Consider the following 24,965-nt stretch of genomic DNA (forward strand, 5'->3'; position numbering starts at 1 on the left):
AAGGATGCAAACAAAAACATAGGCTAAAAACAACTCAGATAAAATGTAAACCCCTCTGAGATTTCCTTTCTGAAACCCCATCAGTCTCTCAGCCTCTGTTACGCTTCAAAGCAACTGCTCCATAAAAAAATTATAGCTTGCTTATTTGGTCATTGCAATCCCATTCCTTGTTCCAAAACATATTCAGTTCTATCACATGTAAAATTTTTAAAAACTCCTTTTGGATCTCAGACTTAAAATGGTTTCTTTCCTTTCTGAAAATATTTTAAAAAAAGAAAAAACAAACAAATGTGACTGCTAATGATTTTACCTCTAAAGGACAGTTTTCATTTTATTGTAAAAATGAAGTGTGGTTATATGATTTCTAATTTCTTTGAAACAGTCTTTTTAAAATAATGTTTGAATTTTCTCTTTATATTAGTACAATATAATAAAGAGTTTCCAAGTGCTGGAAATATTTCACATAAAAACAACATCTATTTATGATGGCTCAGCAATCATTTCTAAACCAGATATTATTATGAAAAGGTGAGGACATTTTCCTCTCACTGGCAGAATACTAACTTTCTATTGTGTCTTCTGTGTTCACCTTGCTCATCCATATTGTAGTATATCTACACAGCGAGAATTTCTATCTCTGAAATAGAGAGATGAAAGCATTTTGATGATATCTAGACATTGTATCATATTTCATTAAAAATAAAAGGTAAAGCAAGAAGTCATGACTGGTAAATGCCTCAGTGTCATTAAATTTATTCTACATTAGAGTTTGTTTATAGTTGCATTATAAATTTTTATTTTATATTTCAACTTTACTATCAGCAAATTTTGATTGTATTGAATTATATGGTACAAAGTGATACTAAGACATATGTATACAAAGTAGAATGATTGAGTCAAGAGTCTGGGTAGAGAGAATGAGATGTTGGTTAAATGTATAATTTCTCAGTTAAACAAGAGCAACAAATGGTACATATTTGATGCTGAGTATGGATGATGACAATATGTTAATCAGCATTTTCCTTTGCTTTTAAGAAAAAATGTCTTAGAATTCTGTTGATGCTCATATCATCTGTAAAATGCTATTTATATAAGAAAATCAAAGAAAGAATTTCTATCTAAGGACTCAGGCTATATGAAAAGATAAATTCATGAAACTAGTGTTAAAAAGGTTAATCTATAATCGGAGGGATCTCACAATTTGACAGGATGTACCTTGAGTTTTCTGAAATGACAGTAAATGATTTTCATGAAGTGTAGATAAATTTAGAAATAATAATTTTACTGTACACTTTCCCAGTGTTTTAGTTATCTTTTCATTCCCATTTAATCTCCTTCCCAACTCAAATTATACTGAGTACTATACAGAATACATGAATTGTAAAACCTGAGACTGTCACTTAAAATTTCTTTGATAAATATTAAAAATTCCACATTAACAGGAGGAACAGTGCAGGCAATTCCAATCTCAGTTTCTTCTTTTTATTTGTAAAGATTGGGAATAGATTGAACTGGATCTCTTCAAAGATGAATAAACTCAAAGAAAAAAACAGCAACAAAATAAATCTTACATAGTTCCTTTGCAAGTGCAGCAGAGAAAGAGGGGAAAAGGGAAATGTCAGACAGCACAGAGATGAATAAAATGTGCTGATGTATTGCAACAGAATGAAAATGAAATTGCAGGCTGAAACTACTCATTCTCTCAGGAATTCTCAAAAGAAATGTGCTCTTTAAACAAAGAGTGATAAAGTTATAGATGTGCTGAAAAGGCAATTTACAAAGGAAATCAAGATGGGAATAGTATTATGCAATTTGCAAATCTAACCAAGAATAGAAAATAGTAGTATAAAAACACCAAATCAAATAATAGACATTGAGAACTTATCTGAGAAAAAAATCTCACAGAAAGTGAAGAAAAATAAGTTAATTAAGTATTTGAAAGTAGCATGACAATCTTGGACTCTAGCCAATGGAAATCCAACATAGAGTTTGTCAGTGTTCCTCACTCTTCCTAATTTAGACTAACCTTTCCAGGTTGAAAACTGATAAATTTTACTTGTTGTAAGAAAAGCCAAAGGTGAAGAGAAACAATTTAAATGAGAGATGGATGGATGTGTGTGTGACAGATTGCATAGTTTGATTAACTGATAGTTATTGAACTAAAAGTTTGAAAATAATCCTTTAAAAATCCAGTTGATCATTTTAGAATAATCTGATAAACCATAATAAGGCCAAATACAAACTCAGTCTTTCCATCCACCTTGAGCTTAGAAGTGTCAGATACAGAAGCCAAGAAAATAGTCTGTAGATTTCTGAAAAAACAAAAACTGAACTCAATTAATTCTACACTAATGCAAGTTATTATTCATGAATGCAGACAACAGCAATAAAGATTTCAATTGCTATAATTCAAGGAATACATTTGATTTCAAAAAGTCAACTGGAATCATTAAGCCAGTTGATAAGTAGTTATGTCTCAAAAATGATAATATAAATGGTGAAGCAATTTAGAGAAAGGAATCAATTTAGAACTAGAACCAATTTTAAATAATTCGTGGTATCATTTTAAACTAGAATTATTTTTTAAAAATAAAATTGTAACAGTAGTAGGTTAATAGTAAAATCCAAGATGATGCAAAAAAATTATGATTTAATTTTGAGTGGGAAAGGGAAAGCAGATGGTAGGAAGAGTATGGAATGTGTACCGAAAGCTGAGGAGGTGACTCAGTAGTAGAAAGCAGGAGGGGTGAAGACTGACTCCAAATGTCAGCAGTGCCTCTAGGAAAGAGGGCACCAAGTCTTTCCCTTTCTAGGGATATGGCTGAAATTTCAACTTGCTTTATGCATCATTCCAGAGAGTGTCTTACTGCTCAGGCTATGGCAAGAAGCTTTGCCACCACACAGTGGGCTGGCTAGCACGTGAGAGGTTCTGGGTTGGATCCCCAGCACCACACATACTTCTTTTTAAGCTTGGGAAGTTAAAAAATTATAAAATTATAATCGTCATGTATGGCTTCACATTTTACTAGGAAACAGACTTTATATCTCTTAAATTGTAAAGCACAAAGTTATATTTAGTAATTAGAGAAATACACAGCAATATACAGCGTATATAATGGAAACAGAAGCAATAAATTGATAAATACCATAAACAAAGACATTTAAATTGTATACTGTAAACCTATTTATTAATAGAAAAAAGACTCATATTAGTAGGACAAATATATATCCAATTATAGAAGTCACATAAAGAAACAAAGGGATTCAAAAATTTAAAACTTAAAATCACCAAAACTATTTGGACAAATGCAAATCTTAAAGATCAGGCATCACAGCATTTATGTTAGGTAAAATGGAATTAAAATTAATTGAAAAGTACACAGGAACCCTCTTTAAAAGGAATGTAAGAGCAAAGTGCAATGAAGTTAAGAGCATATTGATGGAACAACATGCACACAGACACACTCACACCTGTATATGGAAGCATGTAGAACATTTGAAATTAACACCACCACTGATATGAATGTGATATGAAGCTAAACAGCCATAAACCAATTTGGCCCTTTAGGTATTAAAGTGATTAAGGGTAAAATATATAGGAAAATGTAATTACATATTTTATGATCATATTAACTTGATTTACCCAACAAACATGACATTTATCTTCTTTTTGTATACTAAGGGATATTTTGAAAACTTTCCATGTTAGGGTTGAAGGCACAAAGAAAAACAAAAACTCTTACTACTGTTTGATTGCAATTTACAATGTCATCAATAGGATTTTTGTTTCTTCTTTTAAGAATTTTAGAGTTTAATTCTTAGAATTTTGCTATATCTCTTTTTTAAAATTCATTTTCTTTTACTTGATAATTTATCTAATAGTAAATCTCAGGAAAAGGACAAAACTAATAGCCCTGGAGACAGCCAAGTCCACTGTAGGAGATGTCAGATTTCTTTCCTTGTCTGTGCCAGTAACACTCGTTGAGATTATAATGGCATTCAGTGAATGTGGACCCACTTTTAGCTATGTTTCATTGAGTTTGGTTGGTGTGCAAAGCATGCAGAATGAATGAAGAAGTCAATGCACAGGTGTGTTTACAGATGGCCTCAAAGTTACTTCATGTGTCGGTCCTCAAAGTTTCTCTGTGACGTTTTGTTCTCTGAGTGACCTACTCTCCAGGTTTATAGCCATTGGCTATGGTGGGCTTGGGGGACAGAAAGCTGTGTGATGTGTTGCTGGAAGCAAAGCTAGCAGTGTGATTACTTCATATGAGACATTACTTATTAAGCATTAGCTAAGGTTTTCTGAGGAACAGGTTAGTTTTGAAACATACAATAGACATTCATTGGAGGTGACAGATTAGAAAGTTTACTAAAACCTCTAAGAACAATTCACCATCAGCCTTTCTCTAATATTTTCATCTCTGAATTCATCTGCACACATTTTCTGCAGGACTGAGAACATTTCCTGATGCGTTATCTGCTCAGTTTCCTTTTATTAAGGAAGAATAGGAAACTAGGTAGAGTTAGAAACAACTAACTTTAAAAGAATACATATGTGATATGAAGGGCTATGATAAACTGAAATGATTCTCATCAGGTCCCATTAACAATTATTGGAAATAAGGAAACCAGGGTGTCCATTTTGTTCTTTAGTCATGGGCCTCAGTGCTCAGGATAAACAATTTTGTCTCAAAGTTACTTTGTTTTGAATTATCTGACCATTGCCCATTTGGGGAAAAGTAAACCTTTAGTTACCAAATTGCCAAAACTCACATAGTGTTTAATGTTATTTTATAGAATTCTTCCACAATCAAATTGCTGGTTTGCACATTCTGAATCTCCAGCGGAATAGTCACTTTGTCCATTTGGAAGAAGCTACTACTACAAATAATTATACAATGACCAATTCCACAAGGCACAAATACCAACAGAGTGATAATGTTTATAAACTTCTCAGACTGCTTCTCCTCTTTTAAAGAACTTTCTGTAGTTCAAATGAGTCCTCTAATCCTGCCAGTTCATAAATAACCACAGTTTCTAGATAGCTGAGTTGTTCCAGAAAGAACGAAGTTTCAACTACAAATTGGGTATCTGTTTTGGGGGTAACCTTTGTATACATTGATTAGACTTTTCAAATGTCAAGGATACCTTACAATGAAGAAGATTGAAAGCTTGTTGTAGAAATTTTCACAACTTGTTCACCACTTTCAGTATTCATCACAATGGCTGGATTCATCTATTGGATGTTTAAGTTAAAGCATCTCAATGGCATAGAATTTCTTATAGTCCAAGTGTCAGCAAACATTTTCTGCAAAGGTCAGACAGTCAACCTTAGACACTGGGCTTTACAGGTTCTTTGGCAACTGCTCAAGTGTGATATTGGACCACAAAAGCAGCCAGAGACAATATGTAAATTCCTGGACATGGCTGTGCTCTAATAAAATGGTATACATTAGAATAAGGAAGTTTTAATTTCATATAGTTTTCCTATATTATAAAATGTTATTCTGATTTTTATCAATCTATGGAAAATATAAATGGCCATAGACAATGGACAGGCTAGAGCTATAGACCAACATGCTATTGCATGTTAACTTTAGATAGGGTAACTACATAAGATGATGGTTGTGTTAATTTTCTAAAGCATGGTATCATTACTATGTGTAAGTATATCAAAACATCATTCTATGCATCTTAAATATATACCATAATATGTATAATATGTAGTATAATCTGTATATATTAGAAAGTACTCATAGTCAAGTATTCAATCCTTTTTGTTTCCTCTAGTCATAAGCAAAATCTCTGAAGGAGGTAAGTGGGAACAGGCCACTGTCATCCATCAGCTCCAGACCAGAAAACTATAAAGTCCTTGGCTCATACTTTAAAAATCTGTTCTAGTCCTAATTCAGGTCCCTACAATGGGGGAGTGATTTGTCTTCATTCTTTGTTCCTCCTGACAAGGAAATGGCTCTCTGCATGGTGTCTTAGCCACATTTGGAGAATCTGCTAGTGTTCTCTGATTCCATATTCCATAAAGGGGATAATTAACTAAGACCCAGAATAGAAAGCACACTTGACAGTGTATTGCTTAGAATCATTGAGTGGGGGTGAGGGAGAGTGCTTCTTTAATCCTTTTATGCAAGAGAAACTTCATTGTTCAGAATCATTTAAATATGTTTTAAACTAAGCCATTTCAAGTTTAAAAATTAAAATATTTCAATAGGATATTAGTGAAATATCCTTCATACAAGTCTTGATTAATATATTATGCTATATTTTTCTTAGAAAATGCCAATGTATCACTTCACATACATGCTTATATGGATATGTAAATACATAATTGTATACATATAAGTATATAGGTACGTCTCTGTGTCACTCAACAGTAATGAATTATGGTAAAGATTTTTTTAATCCATAATACACATATATATCTAAATATTCATAAAATTTCATGCTAAGGATAGTTATTAGATTCTCTATATGATAACTTTTCCATTCTTTTCTTTTTTTGAATGGAATTCCAATTAAGTTGGATGCTTTAGTTCCTACCTTGTTCCTGTCATTTTAAAATTTTGTATTATTCTTCTATATTTTGTTTGGATTTTGCATGATAGCAAATAGTATTTACCTTTCTACCTTCCTACCTAATGCTGAAGTTTGATTTTTTAACTTAATTCCAATTCTTTTCTTTGATTTCCTGAATTTTCCTTTTCATAGCAGCTTGTATTTGATTTCTTCCTCAGAACATTCCTCTTTTAAATCAAGTTGCAGTTTTCTTCCACATTGCCTACTGCCTGTTTCATCTGAGTTCCTTTGCTTCAATTTTTGTTCTCTTCTCTGGCTTATATAGTAAATAATGTCTTCAGAGCTCATAGAATCATGGCCCATACACATCTAACAGTGAAAGAAGAAAAATATAATACAAATGTCTAATAAACTGAAGGAAAATCATGTTTAAGAAAAAGTTTCGTTCTTAAAGTCTTTACACCCTAAATATGGTAGTGTTCAATGTTAGATTATGGAGAAAATGAGCATGTTTTATTTATGTGTAGAATCACGGAGTTTTCTGACTTGAAAGCACACTTGCATCATGGTTATCATCTATAACTGAATTTTAACTTGACATAGACCACACATCCCTATTCTCTTGCTGGTATGTGTTATCATATGTTCAGTTCTTCTCAATAGGAGGCAAACAGAAGTAACACATTCTACTTCTACAGAAAGACTTTCAAAAAGCACTTCCATGATTGCTTTTTTTCCCCATTTACTGACTGGATCTAGTTGAAAATGATATACTAAGGGATGGTTGCACTGTGACATAAGAGTCTGGATTCCTGCAAAACCACAATGAAGACACAGTCTTGCCTTGTTTAGTGTGAAAAGAAATACATTTTTTTACTCTGTTTAGCTGCTACATTTGGTGTTTGATTATCACTGTAATCTTTCCAGTCATCATGTATGTATTTTTCACACAAAACCATTTTAATTTTTTTCAAAGATCTTCGTATGTATGTAACCACAAAGGAAGTTTGTGAGTTGGTCCACTTTTGAAGACAAATATATTCACATTGGAAGTATCTGAATGTATAGGATCTTGTAGTAGGAACAGAATGCTAGAGTCTTTGATCTGTTGGTACACAAAGGTATCTTTTTACTGGAGTGGTAAACATGTACGTAGATATTAGAGATTTTGTAGATTCTTAAAAGTACACGTGTGCTGGGTGGCTCCTGACTGTAATCCCAGCTACTTGGAAGTGGGGGAGGGTAGATCATGAGGATTGTGGTTCAAGATCAGCCCTGGCAAAAAGTTAGCAAGACCCTATCTCAACCAACAAGCCAGGCAGGGTGCTATGTGCCTGTCACCCAGCTACACAGAAGGCATAAGTAGAAGGATCACGGTACAGGTTCTCTCAAGTAAAAAATGTGAGGCCCTAGCTGAAAATAACTAAAACAAAAATGGCTGAGAACACCTGCTTAGCAAGTGTGAGAACCTGAGTTCAAACCCCGGTGCTGACAAAATAAATATATAAACACAGTAGAGATTTATTTCCTTAGATTTAGCAAATATTATTTGCTGTGCTCATGCACATTCATTGACAGGTTTGATGAAATCACACATTCTGCTCTCCTTTTTCAGACAGCAAAAGCTGCTTCCTGAAACAAGTGTTTTAGATGAAAATGAATAGGTAGGAAATAAAACCATAATGTAATTCTAGACCCATAGTTAGGAGTTGACAGCTGCATGTCGAAGGGAAAACAGTCAATATTTTCTGTGATGGTAGATTGAAGTAGGAATAGAATACAGCTGGTTATCATTTTGTACTTCTCAACAGCCCATATTCCACTCAGACTTGAAAGAGATCTCTGAATGAGTTCAATGTATTAGGCTTTTTGTCAAGCCCAAATTGTGTTATTTTTTATTAAGTATAGATATTAATACTTTTCATATATCTATGCTGACATTTCAGAAAATACAAATTTACTTAAATCTTGCTATAGTTTACATTTGTTAATGTATGTTATTATTGTTTATTTGAGAATAAAAGGAAATGCATAATTCATAATATTTCTTATGAGGTAAAGATATAACAATGCTCCAGTTGCTTCATGAAGTATGAATGTAAAAAACATTGCAGTCACTTGTTCTATGTCATAAATGTGTTCATGGTACATACTTAATTAATGAGGGTTAAATTTTATCTAAAGCAAATATAAACTTACATATGCAACAACCTCCATCAAACTATTAGCCAGAATGTGCATTTAAGACACACAGTCCAATTATTTTCCTTTGTGTTTTTCCATGCAGAATTTTTACATTATTTTTCTCTATTTTGTTATACCTGACACTGACATTCTTCTAACTTAGAAAACAGACATAATTTATATGAGGGAAAACATTCTTAATTATGGGGCAATTCAAGAAACTCATCAGGTCAATCACAGAATGATGGGAGTTAATTGTGAGACTATGGAGCATGTCATGGAGATATCTGTTGCTCTAAGAACAAAGAATGAAATTCTTTGCCTGACCTGAAACTCCCTGGATCATTTGGTCTCTAGCTAGCTCACAAGTCTCATTTCCCAGTATGTTTTCACATCAAGCTATGTGCTTCAGCTATTCTTTCCTCTTTTCAGGTCCAACTTGAATATTCCAGGCTAGTTACCTCACCAGAAATTTGTCTCTCTCATTGCTTATATGCTGCATATGATTTTTAGCTAGTTAAATCTTTCTTTCTCTCAGATCTTAATTCAATGTTACTTCCTCAAGAAAGCAAACACTCCACTCCATGTCTAAATATTTTTATCTAACATATACCACCTGATTGCCATGCCACTCTTCTTTGTATCGCTTATCCTATTTTCAGTTTTTCATTTGTGTGGCACTCTCTTCTCCATTTTCTTTTCTGTTAAGCTTCAGGGACCATGCTATTTTTAGTCACCTTTATATTTTCTTCACTTAAGAATGCATTGTACATAGTTAGAACTGAGTAAATATTAGTTATATCTAACAAATGAATGAAATGCATTGTGTTTATACATGGCCTCAAAGTATTAAAAAAGAATATTTGACCTGGGAGCAACGGGGATTGGGGGGAGAGGGAGGGGGAGGGGACCAGAGGGGAGAAATGGCCCAATGTATGCATACAAATAAATGAATAAATAAACCAAAACAAAAAAAAACCCTCTCAATCAGAATGCCCTCTAAAAAAGAACATTTGACATAAATTGGGTCACATTTATGTTTCTGTTTCGTATCATTAAAATGCTCAAGTTGTTATAAAAATAAAAATACCGTTTCACTTAAACTTTGAACAGGCAGTATTGATTCCTCTCCAAACTTTTGAAATTCAGTAAGTGCAAACTTGGAAGTATAAAAAATGAAAACTTTGAACACTATAATAACAAGAGTACTTAGAAGCTAAAGAGAAAGCAGAAGAGATGCTAAAGGAAGATTTTGCTATGAATTCTGTCAGGTAGATGCAAAGACTGCAATTACTATTCCTAATTTTGAAGATGGAGGGAAGACATCATAAACCAAAGAATACAAGAGTCTTAAAAGTTAAAAGAGAGGTAAACTGATTCTCACACTCCAGAATGGAATATTGCCCTGCAGGTACTTTGATTTTAGCCCAATGAAGTCCATCTTAGACTTCCAAACTACATACCACAAGATAGTATGATAAAATAATCTATGTTGCTGTAATCAATAAATGTGTGTTAATTTGTTACAGACGCAATGCAAAGCTAATAAAATGGCTGACCAACTGAAAAAGGGTGAAACATTTAAAGAATCAGTGAGCTTGTTATAATTTCCAATGTAAAAAAAAATACCAATGAAGCAAGAGGAAGAGGAAAAGGAAGAAAAAAAGAAGAGCCACTATGACCAACATATGCCAGGAAAAAGAAGGAGAAAAAAATTAAAATTGAAAGACAGTTGCAAGTGAAGCCACATAACATTCAAGGAAACAATGTTTCAAATGACTACCAAATTTTCGTCAATGAAAGTGGGGACCAGTGAATATTGGGACACCACCATTGAGATGGTAAAGGCTCAACCAAGCCAAAGTTCTATTCTAAGTAAAAATGCTTTACAAGAATGAAAACTGAAATGAAGAAATTCACAGAAGAAGAAAAAAGCAATAGATGTGTTGTCAGTAGAACTACATTAAAAGACATCTTTGTGTGAGTATTTACTTTTATTTATTTATTTTTAAATGCTTTATTTTTGAATTCTTACAAATTAATAATATGAAGGGATTTCATTCTGTTAATTCCATATATGTATCTAATGTACCTTGAACAAGTTCACCTTCTCCATTATATTTCCATTTATCCTTTTCCTCTTCCCTACTTTTTTTTTTTATTGTGCTGGTTGGGAGTACATTGTGGCATTTACAAAGGATTTTTGCAATATATCAAATACATCATACTTGAGTTCAACCCCTCCATCATTCTCCTTCACCCCATCCCCCCATTCCTGGAATAGTTTCAACAGGTATCATTTTTACATTTACATATATGTGTACACAGTATTTGTACTACATTCACCCTCCTACACCCTTTCTCTACTTCTTTTCCGTTCACTGGTACCAATCCCCACCCCTACGCAGGACCTGTTCCACCTTCCTTTTGTCCAATTTTGTAAAAGAAAAAAATGATACTTTTGTTTGCTTAAGATAACTATTAAGAGAGTTTCCTTATATATATATATATATATATATATATATATATATATATATGTAAAATAACCCAAATTGTTTCATCTTTCTACCTTAGTCCCCTATCTTATGGTGATTTCAAATATGGTGACTAAAGATTCTATATTCATTCTTGTAGACAGAGTAAATCAATTCTATCAATTTCTTAACTTTCTTCTTAAGGGAAATTCTTTAGATTGAGCTGATATGATAACAGGTAGAAATTAACACATTCAAAAATAGACAAAGGTCAAAAAAATGGTTATATATCATTTATATGTGCATAAAAACTCATAAGACAACAAAATAAAGGCTGAGAGAATAAAGTAATGGGTATATAATGCTACAAGGTTTCCACATTTTATGTAAAGTGCTAAAATTTGAATTTTAATTTCATAAATTCTAATTTGTAAACTTTAAAGTAAATTAAAAATAATAAAGAGTTTTAGGTAAAACTCTTAATCATGGAATTAAATAAAATTTCAATGATCTAAAAGAAAATAAATGCAAAAGGATTTAGAAGTAAAAATAGAAGGGAATATAAAACAAAATGTTGCCTGGGCACTGCTGGCTAATGCCTGTAATCCTCACTACTCAGGAGGCAGAGATCAGGAGGATCATAGTTCAAAGCCAGCCTGGAAAAATAGCTCCTGACACCCTATCTCGGGAAAAAAAAAAAAAATTACGAACAAGAGCTGGTGGAGTGACTCAAGGTGTAAGCCCCAAATACTGCAAAAAAAATAAAAGCAAAATAATAATAATAATAATGTGAAAGAAAACAAAACACATCCACACTTAATTTAAATATCAATGGACTAAACAAATCAACTAAATATAGAGACTGGCTAGATAAAAATGAAATCTCAACTTACTGTTTTCAAAAGTGTTGTATTTTAAAAATAAGGAAACAAGTAGACAAAGAAAGTTGATGAGAAGGCATTTATCATGTACTTCTTAAGCATAAAAAATTTCAGATGACTATCCTAATGCATGATAAAAAAGATTCTTCTCAGAGACTGGTCAGTGCCAAAGAGGAGCATTTTATAATGACAAAAAGTCCATCCATTGTGTTATCATAGTGATTAGAAATGTATACATCTCTCAATAGAACTTCAGGTCATGAAGTAAAATTAGAAAACTTAATAAACATCTTGCATGATTTTGTAAATAACTGGAAAAAAATTTGAAAAGTTGTTGTAGAACAGAATAACATCCAATGTCATTAACTGATATTTATAGAGTTCTGTAACAAAAAGAGCAGAATATTTATTATTTTCAAGTGTCCTGGTATATTTATCAAGATAGACAATAAATTTCAAAGAACCAAAATTGTAGGATATGTTATCTGTTGATGATTAATTTTTTTAAATTAGTGAAAAGATATTTATATTTATTTTATTTTTTTATTTTATCATTTTTACATTTACTCATATGTGTATACATTGTTTGGGCCACCTCCCCCATGCCCCACCCCACTTCCAGGCAGAATCTGTTCCATCTTCTTGTTCTCCGATTTTGTTGAAGAGAAAACGTAAAAGACAATAAGAAAGACATAGCATTTTTGCCAGTATGAGATAAAAATAGCTATACAGAGAGATTCCTAGCACTGCTTCCATGCACATGTGTATTACAACCCACATTAGTTCAAAAGACATTAATAAATGGCTAAACACTTTAAAATTTTTAAAAATATGATTTTAAATAATTACTGAACCAAAGATAAAATTACAGTAGTAATTAAAACATATTTTGTCTTGAGTGAAAATGAAAATACCACCTAAAATGTGTGACTTGCTGCTGAAGGAGCACCAGGGGAGAAATTTAGAGCTTTAGTTTATTAAAGAGAAAAGGACAATGGCCATTTGACTTCCTCTGAGAAAGTAAAAAAGTGCAAAGAAAAGCTGTCAAAAGTAAAGGGAAAAAAAGTGATAGAGATTACTACAATAAAAAACAACAAAAAGTAGAAAAAATTAAGAGAAACAGTAAATTGACTATTTGAAAAATTAACAAAATAAGTAAAGCCCTAACTAAACTGGCTAGAAAAATAGAGAAAAGAGGAAATGCAATAAGAGACAGAGAAGAGAAAATAAAGGAGAAAGAGAGAAAGAAGAGAGGAATTAGTCCATATCAGGAATGAAAGAAAAGTAATTATTAGAAATCTTAGCTAAAATTAAAAAGGACAGAAAAATATTTTGTATAAAAAGATTGACACATTTATTTTAAAATATATTTTTATTATTATATCTTTATTCAATATTAATATTGGGTTTGAGCAAGGAGTTAGGAAGTGTTACTTCCATTTCTATTTCATGGAATACTTTAAGGAGAATTGGTGTACTTCCTTAAAGTGCATTATGCACTGAATTACTTTGATCCTGTGCTTTTCTTGTTTAGAGAATTTTCATTACTTCTTTGATCTCATTGATTGTTATTGACATGTTCAGATTGTTTAGATGCTTTTTGTTCAATTTTAGTAGATCATATGTGCCAAGATATTTGCCCATGTCTTTAGATTTTTCAATTTATTTTTATAATATTACCTATTGGTTAGAACTATGAGTATTATAAAGCACACTGAAAAAGTCAAACTGGGACTGGGATCATGGCTTGAATGGTAGAATACCTGGTTAGCAAGCATGAGACCCTGAATTCAAGCACAGTATCACCAAAAGAAAAAAAAAATCAAGCTTAATCTAATTTTCATTGTCATTCCTTAGGACTTTATGAATTCCTTGGTAAACTTGATATTTTTCAGAACCATCTACATATGTTTATTATTTTAGTAAAAATTATGATTAAAATGTAAGCCTTTTCTTTTGCAGTCCTGGATTTGGAACTCAGGGCCTCACAATTGCTAGGCAGGAACTTTTACTGCTTGAGCCACTCCAAAGGCTTTTTAAGTGATGGGTATTTTTAAGATAAAGTCCTGAGAACTATATGCCTAGGCTGGCTTCTAACCATGATTCTCTTGGTCTCTGCTTCCTGAGCAGTTAGGATTACAGGAGTCAGTCACCAGCACAAGGCTGATAAAAATTTAAGCTTGCTCATTCTTAAATTTTTTTTTTTCTCCTTGAGATTCTGATTTGTGGAATGTTGCTTAGTGGTATTTCTACATCGTGAAGATCAATGATTAATAGATGATAAAAGGAAGAAATGAAGGAAGTAATAGTTTATGTTTAGCTGATTCAAACCCAATATAATGGAGTAATTTTTTGGACTGTTTCCTTTTACAATTCAACCTGAGTTTTCTAAACCTTGAAACAGATATACACCTTGATTAATTTAGGAAAATCCTTATGAGGAAGCAAACATGCTAGATTAACAGTGAATAAGTTCATGGTCATCAAAATGGCAGGATATTTTACTTATTTCTAACACAAACATTCCACATATCTGAGATACAGAAGTAAAAAGGAAAGAAAAATGTAATTAAATCAGTTTGATGAAGCTTAACTTTTAAAAATGAATATGTAATTAAGAAGCTATAAACTCATACCCTAAATGCAGTTACTCTCTTGCAGACATTAGGTTCCATTAATATAATTGCTGAGTTTAGCAATTCAGTCCATGGTAAAAAGCATCTAATTAAAGTATATGTAACAGATTTATTTAATTCTTCATCTAAAATAAAATACATTCAGCAATACTCAAAGGTCTTCCAAAGGGAGAAATCTCAGAACCATGATTTACCTAAGCTCTTTTGAATATTGCTCCATTTAATGCTTGTTGATTTTTAATAAGAAAATATTTACAATCCTCATCTTCTTGCTTTTCTTATAAACCTACAAAGTAAATGAATTTTATGTTTATCTTTAATATTATGAAACATTTCTCTTATTTATGGTAGGTTACTTAATCTCTCTTTCAAGAAAATCAAGGGAAAATATCCAATGTATGTTTAATTTTTTCTTTAAAAATAAGGATAAAAATTGTTACTTAGACTCAATTCATGCAATTATCTTTATTTTGAATGGCTTCAAATATTCTCCCTATGCAAATATAAGGCTTTTACTTATAAGTATTTACTAAATGGCTCCCTTATCCCAGATACTTTTCTAGATACTGGGAATTCAGTGTTGAACATAATAGAGTCTTCAACCTATTATATGAAGTTTTCAGGGTGATAGAGAAATTAGACAAAAAATATCAAAACAGCAAAATAATTTCAGGTTGTAGCACAGGTGAGAAAGAAAGCGTGATGCATAGTGGCTTGGAGGTGCCAGCTTAGATTTGGTGCTCAGTGTATAACTGTCTGAACTGACATCCTCATTAAGACCAACCCCATGAATATCCAGGACACTGCACTTAAAGTAGAAGAAAGTACAAAGACTCTAAATTATACATGAACTTGCCATAATTTTACTAGCAGACTGAAAGCCAGCAGGGCCCAAATGGGATGCCATGAAAGACTATAGGATGATAAACTTAGAAGGATAGGCAGATTCATGCAAAGATGAAAAACGTGGTAAATAATATGCGTTTTTCCCTAAATACAGAAGAAACCACAACAAAAGAAATTATGTGAACTTTTAATTATATTTCTTTACATTGTGTAAATCAAAATGTAGACAAACATAAAAGACAGAAGTACAAAGAAATGTAAGATTCAGTGTAGTATAGGCAGAAAATGGTACTGTTTTGCAAAAGAAAAGAAGTCAATAAGCTTTAGTTTTATTTAAAAACAGGATCACGAGCCATACACATTTGGCACCAGTCTGTAATCCTAGCTACTTCGGAGGCTGAGATCAGGAGGATCAATGTTCCAGGACAGTCAGATCAAACAGTTTGTGAGACCCCCATCTCCAAAATAGCCAGAGCAAAACAGGCTGGAGATAGAGCTCTTGCTTTGTAAATACAAAGCCCTGAATTCAAAACCCAGTCCCACCAAATAAACAACAATAAAAACCTAAACAAAAACAAAACAGAAAAACAGGATCACAGATTCTTAAATCCTTCTAATATAACATATTACCCTAGTGTAGCTGTCAAAATGAGATTACAGTTACATGCATGATTTTGTTTCATGAAGAAAATATGACAAGCTTTACAAAAGAAAGAAGAAAAGAAAACATAAGTAAATAGATTTGGCAAAGCTAAATGTTAAACAAACATATAGGTAAGAAAATATAAATATGTCTAATTTTCTGTAGTTTTATCTCACTAGATGACTGACTGTAGGAGAATAAGCCAATAACAACAAAAATATTGTTTAGAACTGTGTTAATACAAAAACAAATCCAAAACAAATAAAAATTTAAAGTGTCAAAAATCACTTATAGTTGAACTGCACCAGGAGGAATATTAGCAGTCAGCAAAAACTGTTACAGTCCTCTCTAGCCTTCATTCATCAGGCAAAACAAAGTATTACATTTATTTATTTATTTTTTTTTGCCATTGCCTTTTAAAATGAGACCTCTTGAAACTATTATAAAAAGGGAGGAGGGAGAAAAGAGAATGATGGAGGGAGTAAATTTAAGATGTATTGTAAGCACTTTTGTAAATATCACAACATACCCCCAGTACAACAATAATATGCTAATAAAAATAAAATTTTAAAATAATTGAAGTGATAAAGTGTTTTAAATTATTTGAATGGGAATAATTATTTGAATGTTTTTCAAATAAACGTTCAAACTGTTGATCTTAAAGAAGTTAAATCATGTGGAAACAGTATCTGTTTTCTAATAATTGAAAACATTCAGACTGTTGATCTTGAAGTTGAATCATGTAGTAACAGTATCTGTTTTCAAATAATTGAAATCCTGGATGGGTGAAGAATAATTTATTTTGTTTCAAGTAGACCTTTGGGACATACTTATGAAGGATGCATACCAAATATGGGAGATAATTTCACTATACTAACTAGGAAGGCTAATATAAAGAAGTATTTGGTTAATTTGAGAGGTTTGTGTCTGTATTCCTTACACTATTTAATTATCTATACACTCTTTAACATATTAAACAATATAAATAAATAATCAATGGCTTTGCTGAGTCATTAATATGACTTAAAAAATGACAATGAGTTTGGCATATACATATTATACATAGATTTATCAAGTAGTGTATCATTCAAACTGAGACTCACTTGCATGAAAAGGAAGCTTTATTACTATGTAAGTTTGTATAAGTTAAGGAATGGTTATAGTGATCTGGATGTATAGTAACCTTACCACTGATAAACCAATTTTTATATCCTTAACTTTGTAATCCTTTGCATCTCCAACACCTAATGCCTCCTCATGGACTGCAGTAGCCTGATTACGGCATCCTCTTAACTCAACCATCCTAGCTGCTTTAAACTATAATAAACCAGGTTTTAAATTCAATTCCTAAGTCTTCCAGATTTTTATTTAAAAAATTCTAGACAAGTTTTTCCTCTGTTTTATGAACTCCTGACCCAGTGTGTCATAGCGTTTGATCCCCTTCACCATTTCTCTTCTTCACCACAATTTGCTCAGCAAAACTACAATTGAATGTAATTCAGCAATGCAAATCTCCACACCTTGCTGAGTGTGCCTTGTGTAACTGTACAGGCTTGAACACTCCTAATTTTAAAATATTTGCTAGTCAGTGATCCCTTGACATCTTCAGTTATTTTTCTCTTTTATTTATATTTATGTAATTCCTATTATATAACCTCCATTGATTAAAATGTAGACAAACTGGAGTGGAGTTTTTCCAACTTCTGATCTTCACTCTGTAAATATTTGTTTATTATTGATCACTTTATTCTTGAAAAAATTCAATTTTCTTTTTTGGAGGTGATCAGACACTTTATTTGTGCTGTACTTTTTTAAATATCCTCTGAAACATTGGAAGAAATACATGATAAACATTTAAACACCTTTAATCTAATGATTGTTTATTTTCACCTACAATTATGTTCACATAGCTCACTTCCTTTTTTAAAAAAAAGAAAAATAAATATTTTACTCTAATGCCAATATATGTTGTTGTATTGTCTGTTCTTCCAGAATGACATTTATAACCACATTCTGTCTTGATTTCTTACTTCCCATTTCTCTTACAACTTACCACTATCTAACACCTTTCTTGGTAGTTTCAAGGAAACTTCTACTTTCTGTTCCCAATTTGTATTTTGATCATTCATTCACCATATATTTTGTTAGTACCTGAAATAGTGACTGGCATCACTATTAAATTGCTTGAATTAAATCAGAGTGGCAAAATAATGAAAACACCGACAAAATATCTGTCATTCAGCAGTTTACATGTTACTGCGTCTAAACAGATTTTATGAACAAAAAGTGAAAAAAAATAACAAGTAAATTACATAACATGTTAAGAGTTCGTAAGTGACATTTTGTTGGTATTAGGGTTGGAATTCAGAGACTTGCACTTGCTAGACAGGCACTATACCACTTGAACGGTGCCCCAGTCTTCATTTTAGGTAACTCTATTTGGATAGAGTCTCCTGCTTTTTGTCTGGGCCCAGATTTGGACTGCAGTCCTCCTACTTAGGGTTCCAGTGTATCTGTGATCACAAGCACATGCACCTTGCTCAGTTTGTTTGTTGAGATAGAGTCTTGCTAATTTTTTTGCCCAGGATGGCCTCAAATGGTTATTATCCCAATGTCCCAAGTAGCTAGGATTATAGGAGTGAACCTCCCACCCAAGGGTAAGTGACATTTTTTTTGACTTGTAAAAAGAAGTTGTTTAGAAAGGATAATTAGAATGGTTTCAGAAGATGATTTACAATTTTAAATTAAGTGGATGCAATTTGCCTTATTGAGAAATTAATATCTAATCAAATTAATCAAATTTAAGGGAAATGATGAAAAACTCGTGTTAATAACAAGTAGTACATGCCAATATGTTCAAAGAACACGAAGAAAGTCAATATAGCTATAGCAAGGAAAGGCATACAGGAACTGAATTCATAGAGGTAAGGAAGACAAGATTCTGTTTAACCTTGAAAAACATTGAAAGGTAAGTGACCTTCGTTCTGAATGCAATGAGAACTGAGATGGTGGTGAACAAAGGAGTAACATGATTAAATGTAGGTTTTTAAAGTATCAAATAGACTAAGGGCAAGTACATGAGCATGGAAGTAGTGAGGAAGTGATTACAGTCCTTGAGAAAAGTATTAAGACTTCCACAAACAGGTAGCATACTGAGTTGTTACAAGTACTTCTGGCTCAATCATAGAGATTGTTATATTCTGAATATGTTTAGAGGTAGTTCCAACAGTATTGGACATAAGATTTGATATAAGCAATGATTCCTTGCTTTGAGTACCAAACAATTAGACCAGATGGATTTTAGTTAGAGTTTCAGAAGACCTGAATAATATCCACTAGAAGACTGTAAAATCTGCAGAGAAAAAAGCAAACACACAGAGAGTTGTCCCCAGACAGTACCGTAGACACCACCTAAAATCTTGTTAGAAATGCAAAATCTCAGTTCCAACTTCTAGATCAGAATCTCCATATTCAAATATGTCCAGATGATTTGCATGTATGCTAAAATTTGGGATGAGCTACTCTAATGATATGCTCCATCAGAGAACAAGAAAGAAGGAGAAAATCGACGAAACTGGTAAATTCTTTTTTAAAAAGCCTTATAAATAGTGGAGTATTTGTGGGTTATAAACGGATTATTAGCTGGAAAAAAGTTATTGAAGATTGCTGCTATTCCTTTATATTGAAAATTAAGATCACAGTCTCTTGCAATCTACTATACAGAGTTAAAGGTATATTGCTCATCAAGTTTTTAAAAATGATGTGTACACTTGTGTCTATTGTCTTTCAATGTCATTGAATTGTTTAAAATCATTTCTCATTATTTTATTCCTGTCAATTTCCTTAATATAACCATGATCACACAATGACTTGGTCACAAATGACCATAGTTTAGCAGTTAACCCATAATTCATTTGGAAATGAAGCTCTCTGACACCTTTGTAGCAGAAACAAGTTAAGAAGCAGAACAGGGCTCTAACAAAAGAACATTAAATTCTTGAAATAAATGATGCAGTGATTTTTAAAAAGCATTCCATAGTTTAGGATTTTCTTTGCTGCATAATTTTACCACAAATAGGAATAAATTGACAAAAATTACCTTTTACAAAATGCTTGTCAAAAGCATCCAGATGTACATAAAGGAAATAATTTGTGCTAATACATGTGTAATATCTGGCATATGTCTAGTAAGATACTTCTACATTAAGGGATACTGAATTTTCATGCTAATTAAAGCTATTACCCATAGATTTGGCAACAAATAAACATTAAAAATTTAAAATATAAATAACAAAGCAATCAATTTTGGAATGGATTCTTCATTCCAAATTGTGTTTCATATACCATGTAATACTAATATTAATATCACTAGCCAGCCACAGTCCAGACTGTCATAAAGGCTTCTCTCAGACCGTCCCAATTAATATTTCCAAACTTGCCTTTCACTAATTATTTTACAAATGCAAATGAAATATTTATATATTCTAATCAAAATTAATTTTCCAAAAATTTTCATAACTGTTATTTCTATTCTATGGAGAATTATGATTCTTTCTGATACCTAGAGTTTCCTCTATCACATCCTTATCACATCCAGTTGAATTTTTCTTTTTCAATCTTGGAATACTTATCTCAAGTTTCTTTGTTGCTTAAAGAGATTTATGGTACATTGTTAACATCTTTCTTTTTTCCTGGTCTCTGTAAAATTCTTTCTTCCTCTATCTTTATTATACATGTGGCTCCTTGATATGTTTTGTTTGGGGTTTTAACACAAAGTTTCACTATGTAGCCCAGACTGGCTCAAATTTACAATCCTCCTCCCTCAGTCTCCCTGGTGCTGGGATTATAGGTGTGTGCCACCATGTTTTGCTTTTTTCTTTTTTCCTTATTGCATCATGTCCCATCTTGGTGGTGGTTATTAGAAAACTTGATCAGATACTAAGTTCTTTTTCTTGCATTTTTTTTTCATTTTTTTGAGATAGGGTCTCACAAGGCAGCCAAGGCTGGCCTTAAACTCTCAAACCTCTTGCGTCAGAACCTTGAGTATTAAGATTACAGGCATGTACCACCTCATCCAGCCTGAATCTTAAATCTCAGGATTCCCAATGATAGAAATGGTATCTTCCTCAATAGAACATTAATTCTATGGGTAAGAATCCCATAATAACAAAAATAGCTAAATTTAATTTCCATTTATGTCCCAATTTGTCTCATCTATTCTTATACATATACTGCCTCATAAAAACACTATGAACTGTACTCTATGAGCAGAAAGTGAGTAAGTACATTGGTTGTATTCGATCATTCTTCAAATTACATTATTGGGATTTTAACGCTTGATGCTAGACACCAGAATTGTATTATTTTACAATCCCACTTTGATGAGATAAGGGACTAGAATTCAATATGTCCTGATTTATATCCTTAGTTTTTCTCTCACTCTAGGTAGCAACTTTTCTAAATAGATACAAATTATCCCAAATTCCCAGCACATGGTAACATATGTGATAGAGGTACTGTGGTTATTCAATAAGATAACATACTTCCAGTATATGGGATAACAGATTCATTTACCAAATATTAGCACCATTCATAACTCTCATTTTTGTGTTCTCTATAGAAATTAGTACATTAGTTTTTCAAAGTGAGTATTTTATAAATTTTAAAAGCAATTTGCTTATAGTGAAAACCAATTAATCCTATTATTTCACTTTGTTTTGGGAGACATTTGTCTTAGACGTATAGGCATCAGTCACAATGTCTCTTTGGCTTATAATTAACTTTCCATGACATTATCAACCTTTATTATGTTTCGTGGGTCTCAGCTGGGAGACATTTAGTGAAGTCTAATGCAGGTTGTACATACTTTAAGTTTTCCATGTCACTGAGAATTAGCATTTTTTCACTATCATCAATAAGAGAATCCGTTCAGCGTCACTTAAAAAGAAATGAAAGTATTCTTCAGGCAGGTTCCCATCACTTTTAGTCTATGAAAACAGTTTTAACAACAGGAATGAGTGACTTTTCTCCAAGAAGCCACAAGCAATTGTGTTGTCAGTATGAGAACTAGAAGCATTTGGTTTGTACATGTGGTATGGTTGTCTTAATCTTTTAGTTCATCAAATTCCAAGGAGTGAGCAAAAGGCAAAGATTGTAACTTTAGCTGCCAAAGAGAGTGTGAATCATTTCTCTCAAGATTTTAAATATCCTTTTTTAGCTTGGAGGCATAAAGTAACCAACCTGAATGAAAACAGATTTAGGCTGCAACAAGAAGACAGAATTTAACCAGCATATGTTAATGTGCCTTACTGAAACAGAACAAAAGTTTTACTCACAAATGTTACTTTTTAAAAAATGCAACAAAAAAATAACATGCAACATGTTGATTGGACCTTATTATACTTTTAAAGGTCATAAGAACTCTGCTAGAATAAAGAACTAGAAATGATAAAACAGTGAGTAATCTATCCTAAGGAAAGTATTTGGAAACTTGTTGATTAATGTGAGTTTTTAGTAAAATCATTTTTACTAAGGTTTGCATATTCAAATTCGATGTATTACATTGTTATATTTTGAGTGGATTGAAAATCTTTTCCTAAAATAGCACAGTGATTCCATATGTAATTTGACACATAGTAATAAACCTATAGCTTATTAGAACAAATTAGGAAATCTGTAATGGACTCAAATACATACAATTTAGTTTATAATTAAGTTTAGTTTTCAAGTCAGTATTAAAAGATTTGATTATTCAAAGAATACTAAAGAAACAAATTGAGATCTATCTCAGTATTTCACACTCCATGACAAAATAAAGTGTAAATGGATTCATGTACTGAGCATAAAAAGGAAATAAATATTAAAAATAGTAAATCAAAATTAACTTTTAATTTTTGAATGGAAATTATCTTTTAACCATTACACAAAGTTCAAGTGTCACAAAATAAATTTGATAGCTCGGGTATGTTTGGAAGACTAGTTCATATCCAACACACCATAAGTCAAGTTAAAAGGCAAACATGTCAACCTGTACAGAATATCTGTACCACACATTAGAAATAAGTAATATGTCTTAAATATATCAAAAGCCTAAGCAAACTGATAAAAAATACCAGAGCAGAAAGACAAAGGACTTTTCTTCAAGTCTCTGCAAAAACGTTTCTTATCAAAGAGGTTTTCCCTGACAACCTCACACACAAAAAAATAGCATCTTTACAGTCTCTTTCACTTTGTTGCTTTTCATTATTTGTATAATCTCTGCAAGTTCTAGAAAATCTGGTACCAGGAACTCTATATCTAGTTCATTATTATATTATAAGCCATAACTTATTGAATGACCTCTAATATTTACAAAAATTTTAAATGAATGGATGAATAAATCTCAGATAATGTGTGGAGATATGCTAAAAGATGGAAGGATTATCTTGGAAAGAAATAGCATGCTATTCTCAGAGGTGAAGGCTAAAGAGTAAAAAGGGGTGTGTGTGTGTGTGTGTGTGTGTGTGTGTGTGTGTGTGTGTGTTTATGTGTGTTTATGTATGTGTGTGTAAATAGGAAACAGACTTTTGATAAACTCAGCACCAGGATTATCAAGCACTGCTCAGTGGATATATGACGCTAGATGATATGAGTTTGCAGAGAGCTGGATGAGCTTGATTATGCAAATATACACATAATTGCTCAGCTGTCTAAAATCAAGACTAGAGAAATATAAAATGTGAAAATGCTTTGGCTTGGAGTTTCACAAGATATGACAGTAAGCAAGGAATAAAAGAAAAAAATCGCACAATTACAGAGTATGTACATTTGAACTAATTTACCATTGGTTCCACCATAGTAAAGTGAAGCTAGCAATGGGGTGAAAATGTCAAGTGATATGAGGGTTTGGAAAACACACAAAGACAATGAAGAGGACATTTGGTACAGCAGTGGAAAGGAAATGATAAAAGGTTTTTAAGTTGTTTGTAAGTCTTGATTTTGTACATTCTCTTTCACTCTCAGTTTCTCCAACAGGCTTTCTTCCTGTGCCTTCTTATGGTATTAATGCATGCAACACTTCCTGAATGACATCTTTCAAAGCAATACATCTTCAGTTTTAGCCTTTGTTTTAAAATACAGACTCACTGAACTAAGAGCCATGCAAACCTTACAGTTAGGGAGTAAGGGACTACTAACTGGAAAGAGAAACCATGCTAGTGATTCTAAGCAAAAGAGGATTTAATACAATGATTAAACGCTTTTAAATTTTTTGGAAAGTCTGAATGATCAAGTTGAAGGCAAGACCCTAAGAATCACATGAGGATATATCAGGTACCCTCAGCTGCAATTTAGTTCATGTATCAGGGGTTGTCTCTACTTGCACACCCTCCGATTGATATAGGCAATCTAGGGACCGGACAACTGAAGAAAAACCCAATGTCTTCATATCAATACTTGATATGTCTCAATGCCAGACAGTTAAAAAAAATCTCCCCATGTAACTCTCTTGTGCATTCTACATATATAAGAGCATGTAATTGGAGGTGCTTATTTTGGATGAAAGTGGTAAAATTAAGAATGTTAGAAAAGCTGTTCTAGCTTTTTCAGCATCTAAAAGAAAAATAGATGGCAACCAGGAGGAAAGAAGAATGCTGAGTGATAATCACTCATGATCACTACATGGACATATCAGCTGAAGCGTCCCAAAGGTAGCTTAACCAACATCCAAACAAAATCTATGAATTTGTCTTTCAAATTGTTCCTCATCCTGCTTAATAGCACTAGAAAT

This window comes from Castor canadensis, chromosome 6 (assembly GCF_047511655.1).
Source record: "Castor canadensis chromosome 6, mCasCan1.hap1v2, whole genome shotgun sequence".
NCBI classification, from domain to species: Eukaryota; Metazoa; Chordata; class Mammalia; order Rodentia; family Castoridae; genus Castor; species Castor canadensis.